A 9189-nucleotide genomic window follows, 5' to 3' on the forward strand; every position below is an offset into this window, starting at 1 on the left:
AGTCAGGTAATCTAATGTTTATTCATGACTGGGAGTTGTGCGCAAGGCAGGACAGCTCTGGGAAGGTGTAAAAAGAGACATCTCCCATTCTACAGAGGAAAGCCTAAAAGGGCCAGCTGTGGACCGACCCGTGTCCCCCACCAGTTCGCATGTTGAAGAAGCCCTAGTCCCCAGTGTGACTGTATTTGGAATAAGTAATCGAGGCCACAGGAGGTCATGAGGGTGCGGCATGGCCCAATGGGACGGGTGCCCTTATTTAAAAAACAAAAACAAAAACAAAGGCATCAGAAAGCTTGCTCTCTCCGCATGTGAGAACACGGCAAGACCGCAAGCCGGGAAGAGAGGCCTCCCAGGAACCAGGCCACCGGCACCTTGACCTCGGACTCCCAGTGTCCAAAACTCTGAGAAATACATGTCCGCTGTTTGAGTGCCCGGTCCACGGTATTTTGTTTGGCAGCCTAAGATGACTCAGAGGGGGTGGAGTTTAAATTTTGGACAGGATAGAAAACACGAACAGGGCCCCATGTGCCACTCCCCCAAACAGGAGACGCTCGTGCTAACCCGATAAGAGTTGACGTTACAGAGGGCTGACCACGTGCCCGGCGAGGCTTCTGTGTGTGTTGATCCCCTCAAAGCTCTCACGACCGGCCTAGGCGCTGGGTGCTTTGGCATCGCCAGTCTCCCCATCTTGCAGACGAAGACAGGGTGTAGACAGGTTTGGGGCCGGGAGACCCGACCCGCCAACCTCCCCCAGTCAGTCCCTGCTTACTCGGGCGACTTGTTCAATCTCTCTGGGTCTGGGTTTCCTCGTCTCCTTTTTTTTTTTTTTTTTTTTTTAATTTTTTAATGTTTATTTATTTTTGAGAGAGAGGGGAGCGCGCAAGCGGGGAGGGGCAGAGAGAGAGAGGGAGACGCAGAATCCGAAGCGGGCTCCAGGCTCCGAGCCATCAGCACAGAGCCCGAGGCGGGGCTGGAACTCACAGACCACGAGATCATGACCTGAGCCGAAGCCCGAAGCCTAACCTACGGAGCTGCCCCGGCGCCCCTGGGTCTCCTCTTCTGTCAGAGCAGCAGCAGGTTCCCCCCCAGACTCTGCTGCGCGTCACAGGAGGACCCCATGGCGCGCACGCGGTGTCCAGCACGGGCTGAGTGCTCGGTGCGTGTTAGGGTTTGGAAGGGGCTGCCCCTGGCAGCCCCCTTTCACCCCCACCTTGAAACTGGAAAAGGGACGTTTTGGACGAATTAACAGGAATCTCTCAGCAGGGAAAGGTGGGACTGAGGGTTCGACAGCATCTCAGAGGTCACTCGTCCAGGGTTCTCAAACCCGACTGCACCTCGGGATAACGGGACAGCCCCGTGCAAAGGGCAGTTACCCTGCACACCCACTCCACGTGCGCCAGCGGTCCTGGACAGGCCCCAGGAATCGGCGCCTTCCCCCCTGCCTTGTCAGAGGGAGCTAAGTCCTCACCCTTCTGGGGCCTGAGGGAAGGGGACGCCCGTCTCTGAGGTCGCTGAACCAAAGCTCTCCCAATGCTACTGCATTTGACACACACATTGAACAGTAGGTCTGCCGTGGGGATTAGACTTTATGTTGTCACTACCACCTGAGAGAGGGAGATGCAGCCTAATCAGAAAGGAACCATAGCGTCAAAGTGCTTAGAAGGTATGTGAACTTGAACCTTGGACTGTGTGACCTGCCTTCACGTGCCCCTTGCACCCCGCTCTCCCCACCCCCGGTACATATTTCTCATGGACAACTTTTCTCCAAAAATCCACCCACTCCTTCTCAGTCCTGCTTCCTTATTGTCTCATTCCCATGGTTCTTCACTTTGGGGTTCTCCCCCTTGGCTGTGACCTCTGTTTATAGAGCCGTCCCAGTAAGGGGAAGAGAATATTCTGGAACACGCATGTAAGGAGGCTTTTCCTCTGCTCAGCAACACTAAAGGTGGCATCTATGAGTTAGTGGTTGAGACAAACAACAAAAAATCCCTGTCTAAAAAACCAAGCAAAGGGGCGCCTGGGTGGCTCAGTCGGTTGGGCATCCGACTTCGGCTCAGGTCATGATCTCGCGGTCTGTGGGTTCAAGCCCCGCATCGGGCTCTGTGCTGACAGCTCAGAGCCTGGAGCCTGTTTCGGATTCTGTGTCTCCCTCTCTCTGACCCTCCCCCGTTCATGCTTTGTCTCTCTCTGTCTCAAAAATAAATAAACGTTAAAAAATAAAAATAAAAATAAAAAACCAAGCAAAGCGGCCACTTCTGATCTGTCCACCTTCTCAGTCTCAGACTAGCTGGTGGATCTATCCTTCCGGACTTACCGACACACACACACACAGGCACACCCACACACTCGCTCACACATAATCCAACATGCACTCACACTCACACACTATCTTTCTCTCTCAGGTGCTGTGGTCATATTCCGTCTTCTTCCCAGGCTGCCCCCTGGGAGCATTGTCACCTTGTTTACTCAAGTGGCCCTCACTGCTCCCAGCATGCCCAAGCTCCATCTACCGCAGCCAGTTCCTGCACCCTAAGTGAGACTCCTGTAAAGCCCAGACCCCTAGCCCCAGAGGATCTCTATTTTAGATTAAGAAATTACGAGTTTGGCCCAGTCGGTTAAGCATCCGACTTCAGCTCAGGTCATGATCTCATGGTTCGTGAGTTCGAGCCTCGCGTTGGGCTCTGTACTGACAGCTCGGAGCCTGGAGCCCGCTTCGGAGTCTGTGTCTCCCTCTCTCTGTCCCTCCTCTGCTCACACTCTGTCTCTTTCTCTCAAAAATAAACATTTAAAAAAAAAAAAAAGAACTCTGGCATTGATCTCAGTACCACTAAACTGACCACGGAGGACAGACTCCAAGGTGCCCCCATGATCCCACCTCTTGGTGTTTAGTCCTTGGCATGATCCCTTCCTCTGAGTGTGGGCAGAACCTGTAACTTGGCTTCTGACCAGTGGAATATGGGAAAGGTCACGGATGTCACTGGCATGGTCTCCGTCGTACCGGCAGCAACTCCCTTGGCTGGCCCGCCGAAGTAAGCACCGTGTTGAGAAGCTCGTGTGTACGTAGCTACCTGAGGAAGAACTACAGGTGACCTTGGGTCTGGGGTGACCTCCAAACAACACGCAGCAGGGAGCTGCAGCCCCTGGTTTTGCAGCCACAGGAAATGTATCTGCCAGCCTGAGTGATCCGGTTCGGACTCTTCCCAGTTGAGCCTCAGAAGAGAAAGCAGCTGGGTTTACACCCTGATCACCGCACCCTAGGGACGCTGAGCAGATGACCCAGCCGGGCTGTCTGTGCCTGGACTTCCGACCCATAGACACTGTCAGATAACGTGTGTTGTTCGAAGCCCCTATGTGCATGGTTCTCTGTCATGCGGCGATAGATCACAAATACACCTACGTATGCCAGCTTCCTCTTCTTTTCGTGTATGAATCTTCATTCTGATCATTTAAAAAATGTCTTTATAGGGGCGCCTGGGTGGCGCAGTCGGTTAAGCGTCCGACTTCAGCCAGGTCACGATCTCGCGGTCTGTGAGTTCGAGCCCCGCGTCGGGCTCTGGGCTGACGGCTCGGAGCCTGGAGCCTGTTTCCGATTCTGTGTCTCCCTCTCTCTCTGCCCCTCCCCCGTTCATGCTCTGTCTCTCTCTGTCCCAAAAATAAATAAACGTTGAAAAAAAAAATGTCTTTATAGAAGATATGGAAAAGGCAAAAGTATAAAGAAGAAATAAAAATAGCTCACAGTATCTCACGTTTCTTTTTTTTTTTTTAAACTGTCTTCTTATCTTTATTTATTTTTGAGAGCCAGAGCACAAGTGAGGGAGGGGCAGAGAGAAAGGAGACACAGAATCCGAAGCAGGCTCCAGGCTCTGAGCTGTCTGCACAGAGCGCCACGCGGGTCTCGAACCCACAAACCATGAGATCATGACCTGAGCTGAAGTCGGATGCTTAACCGACTGAGCCACCCAGGCCCCCCAATATCTCATGTTTCTTAAGTGCTTACTATGTGCTGGCCACTGAGCATTCAGTATTATTCATTAAGATTCATGTGATCCCATCCCCCCCCAGTCATAGCTGATCAAAGCTGGGATAAACGTGACTTTCGCTTAGCCGATGTTCTCTTCCAGGAATGTGGGAGGGAGAAGGTCAGTGGGGCGTTTAACCACACTGGTAACCACACTTCCAGGTGGGAGCCGTGGCAGGCTGCTTTCACCATGCCGTGAGAATGAAGAGGCAGGAATGCCGGACCGTTGAGAAGAAGGGACAGATACTGAGAAGCGGGAGCGAGAAGACCACCTGTCTGGTGAGTCACCTGGCAGAAAGCGGCCGTGCAGAGGTTCAGAGAGTGCATTGCCCTCGGGGGGCAACAGCACAGCCTGCCATGGTCCCCTCGGGGAGCGAGTGACTTGGAGGAGCTCGGCAAGCACCCGTGAGAGCAAAAGTCAGCATTCCAGCAGCATCCTGCCCCTCAGAGGACACTGTGCCAGATGACAGCGTCCTTTCCACCCTCCCCTTCCCCACTGCCACCTTCTGGCGGGGAGCAACTGAGGAGGAGGGAAGGTCAAGGTGGACAGCCATTGGTGAGTCTACCGGAGACACGGCCAGCCTTGACCGGGAGGGGTTAGATCAGGCCAGACTGTTTAATGACTGAAAATGGGACTATCCAAACACGGGAGACATAGGGGGACGCACCTGCTACACGGTCCAGGAGAGGTGCGCTGGACTGGCCACAAGGACGGCCGCAGCCCTTCCTGCTCTGCCATGTGACTTTGCCGCTGTCCCCTCTGGGGCGACCTCCCGCCTCTCGAACCGGGGCTGGGCTTGTGACTTGATTTGGTCAAGAGAACGTGCCAGAAGTGACACTGCGCATGTTCTGGAGCCGAGTCCTTACAGGTTCTGCCCCCGCCCCCTCGAAATACAAAGTTGCCACGTCAGGAAGCCCGGGGCAGCTTCCTGGACCAGGAGAGGCCTACCTGGTAGCAGGCCCACCCCCCAGACACGTGAATGGGGCCAGTGGGGACCATTTGGGCCCTGTCGAGCCCCAAAGTCACAGGGTGACTGCAAGGGCGTGAACCCTGGGTGAGACCAGCCGAAGACCCATCCAGAGCGGCAACCCACAGAGCTGTGAGCAAATCAGCGCTGGTTCTTCCAGCCAGTGCGTTTTGGAGTGATCTGTTGCACAACGGTGTAAAACCTGCCACGGCCGAAAAGACGGATCCGACAGAATGCATTCGAATGTGATGATGGAAGAAAAAAGAATGTCTTTCTTGCCTCTTGCTTACCACCTACCCAGCTCACCTCATTTCATTGGCCACTTGCGTTTGCAGAAGGCAGATTCTCACGGTGATACCGGACAGGGCCTCAATGTTTTCCCCCACGTGTTCTCAGGTGCCTAAGTACCTACTCGACGGCAAATGGATCATCCGAGTTTCTGGCCCTCTTCCTTGTCCCGCTCAGCAATGGTTGTCCAGGCATCTCCCCACTGGGCTCTTGAAAGCTCAAAAGACCAGCCCCGGCCCCAGGAGGACAGGCGAGGCCTGTGTCCTGACTGGAAAGACAAGAGGGATACACCCTCATCGCTTTGTTTGCCTCCTGAAACAAAGCAGGCAGAGCCGGAAGAGGCCTTGGGGAGGGCGGCTGTGGAGTGAAGAGCTCCTAATCAGACTGTTCCACACGGACTGGGGGAGGGGTGTGGGGAGGAGGTAGGAGGTGGCGGGGGGTGGGGGGGGTGGCTCCTCATGAATGTGTGACTGCCGGGCGCCCCAGGCTTCCTGGGTCCAACCCAGGTAGTCGTCCTGCGGTGCACCCGGCCTCCGGACCTTGCCAGGAGGGTGCGCTTCCGTCTGGGTTTGGAGGCAGGGTGGGGGTGGGAGGGGTCCTTCAGCTAATTATGAGCCTTGATCTGGTCCCAGCCCCTCAGCCCCCTTAGTCGTGGGTTTGAATACCCCCCTTCACAACCCTGCCCAACAGGAAGGGGGTTGCAGAGCCGGGGTGTTTCCTCTGGCCCCGCAATGGTTTCCCAAGTTGCCTCTGGGCTCCTCTTGTGGTAGGGGCAGCCCAGGTGTCACAAGGACATCTGAAGGCAGGGACCGCCCTGGCAGACCCTTGGATTCCATCTTTCTTTTCCTCCCACCCCTCAGTCCTGGCGGGGGGGGCGGGCTCTCTCCTTCTCCAGCTCTTGTTCTCACATGTGCAGAATGAGGGGTTACAATTGAACAGAGAGCAGAAGTTCTCGAGCCAGCTTCAGGGACCATGAGGGCCATGGGCGGGCTTGTGAGGGTGTCTATGTTCCCTCTGAAAGGACATGCAAACTATCGTGTCTCTGACACTTTTCTGAGGAAAGCTTGAAACATCCTAACAATGTGCTTGGTGGTCCACAGAAGGTTGGGGACCTCTGGTCTAGAGAATTCCCCATCCCCTCCAACACCAGGGTTCTTGCTTTCCCTTCATGTACCCTCCCCAAGTGTGGTCCTCTGCTCATCTCAGCCTCTATGGCTGGCTTCTCATCTAGTAACGCATGTGGAGAGAGTCTTGAAGAACCCCAATACAGATGGTACATTACAATAAGGCTGTTAAATTGGGAGAGATGTAAAGTATCTGAAATACACCAGACGTCAGGCTTGGACAGTGCATCCGAGCAGTACATTTAGTTTTAAGCATTCCGGCAGCTGAGGGGAAAGAGTAGATTGCTGAATATTTATTCATTCTCCAGGATTTGTGCTTTGGTGGTTACCACAACTTAGCCCAAAGCTTTCACTCTGAAAAGCTGGACTCTGGGCGTGAGGCTCCCTAGCAGGGCAGAGATTTTGAGATAGGTGGGCCTTCCAAAGGCTTTTCTTCCCACTACCCAGTTCAACAAGCTTGTAGTCGCGCAAAGGCCTCAGGTCCCAGGAATCCAGATGACGAAACAGTGCCCTGGAGCCACTCCCTGGTGGCTGGGGGAGACAAGGCCCTCACACCCATAGTGGCTGAACCATTCTGAATCTCAGTTTCCTTACCTGTGAAATGAGGATAATAACTCCCTATCAAAGAGGACTTTGGGGGATTCACCAAGAGCCGAGGTCACAATAAGCGCGGAGTACCGTGTAGAGTATACGGAAACAGCCCTGTGGAAATAGCATCTGATAAAATGGCAAACAGCAAGTGTCCAGGCCTTTAAAAAAGGACAGCCCTGTGGCTGGGCCTTCAGGACAGGCCACCCAGGGGCCTCCAACGGGGCTTACAAAGGAAGTCAGGGTGGGTGGTCACTTCAAGATGGGAAAACCAAGGGAGGCAAGCAGGGGAGGGGGAAAGGCCTTGGCATGCTTGGAGACAAGAGGAAGATCTGTCAGGGGACTTGTGTGGACAGCGCGGTAAGGACCAAGTACAGCAGGGGGAATGTGCATCAGCAGGTACAAGTGTGTTAATGGATTTGAGGCCCATCGTTTCTTGGGAAAGGATCCCCATGGCCCCGCCTACTGGGAAAGAGTGAGCCTCAACCCTTTGAAACTCAGGGCCTTCTGGGAAGAAGCCACAGCACAATGGTGGTCACCGAGGGACCCCATACAGCCCTCCAGGGCCACCTTGAGAGGAGAAATCCCAGCGAGGGAAAGGGGGCTCTGAGCTAAGCAGCAACTGCCTTGATGGGCTGGAGGAGAGCCCAGGGTCTGGCTTCTGGAGAGCCCGAAGGAGAATCCAATTTGCAATGCTCCTAATGATGTTACATAATGATGTTACATAAGCCCATGACATAAGTCCATGTCCTCGTATTGACCAAGAATGCCCCTGCCCTGAGGCTGACCTAATCCTAGCCTAAAGCTCTGCCCTCTGTTGGGTGGCTGGGAAAAGTCTGTTTCCTAAAAGCTTTCCGTCAGGCCCTGACAGCCATGCTTTTTCTCGAGGACCCCTGGTGCCCCCCTCCTCCCCAGTGGCTGTTTTCTCGAATCTCTAAGGCCACAGCACGGCACGTGCCAACCTTACCCCAGATAAAAGCTCTTCAAAGATGTCACCTATTTACAACAGAGTGATCGCCTCCGAGTGTGAAGTGTAAGAAATTCCAAGGATCAATAGGGATTGAAGAGTGGTTGTTTCTCCCATGCTGGGCAGGGGGACGGGGGTCTCCCTCCCCCCCCCCCCCCCCCGGGCCCTTGGAATCACTTTCCTCCCAGACGGCGTCTGCCATGTTGTGACCATAGGCTTGGTTCCACAAGCCAAGGAAGATTCTGGAGTAACCAGGGGTAGGAAAAACAACTTTCACTGTTGGAGACCAACCTATCCTCTGACCTCACTCTCCCCACCCCCCACACACCCGCACCCCCATCCCACCCCACTTCAGGCTGTCAACTCTCCCTCAAGATGCTGGCCAGAAGCCCTCCCCAGCTCTGCCCCAGCCAGCCCCCGCGAGGCCCCACCAGTCCCCTTCCAAACCCACTCACCCCTGGGGGCAGCATCTCCCCCGCGTGGCTCCTCCCCTCCGTCTCATCACAAATAAGCCCCAGAGCAGGCAGGTGCGTGCGCATGCGCGGTTTGCACGCACGGTTCACAGAAACGCTGTACAAAGCAGTCATCTTGGATGGTGGATTTCTCCGTTCTCTGTTGCTCCTACAGTCACCTAAAAGTCAGCTGTGCTTTTTCGTGTGTTTGTGGTCATGTCAAAGCTATTGTACTGCTATAGAAGTAAGAACATACAAATTTAAAAGTCACTTCTACAATAAAGGAACACAAAGCCAAAGTATTATCTTTTAGCTTTTTTGAGTGCATTGATCCATCTCCAAAGGTTTCCAGCCCATCACAGTGGAAGTGCAAGAGCTCTGGGGCATGCCAGCCGCTGGGGAGCCCAGGTCCACTGCTGCCGGCGCCCCATCAGAACTGCGCCGCAGTTCTCCCCTGGTGGACCGAGCTGGCCCGTCCCCACCACAGTCTTCACCCAACGCTAGGAACCTGCATTTCCCTCTCTCCTCCTGCAGCTGTGACACGGTATCTCAGTGAAGCTCTGTTCTGAGTTGAAACGTGTCCCCTAAAGACATAGGTTGAAGGCCAAACCCTCTGTCCCTATGACGGTGACCCTATTTGGAAATGGACTCTTTGAAGATGTCATCAAGTTACAATGAGGTCATCAGGGTGGGCTAATCCAATATGGCTGGATCCTTATAAGAAGAGACACAGAGACAGACACACAGAGAAGAGCACGTGAGGAGGAGGCAGGGGGGAGGAGGA

The sequence above is a fragment of the Lynx canadensis genome, chromosome A2 (assembly GCF_007474595.2).
Source record: "Lynx canadensis isolate LIC74 chromosome A2, mLynCan4.pri.v2, whole genome shotgun sequence".
Lineage (NCBI taxonomy): Eukaryota > Metazoa > Chordata > Mammalia > Carnivora > Felidae > Lynx > Lynx canadensis.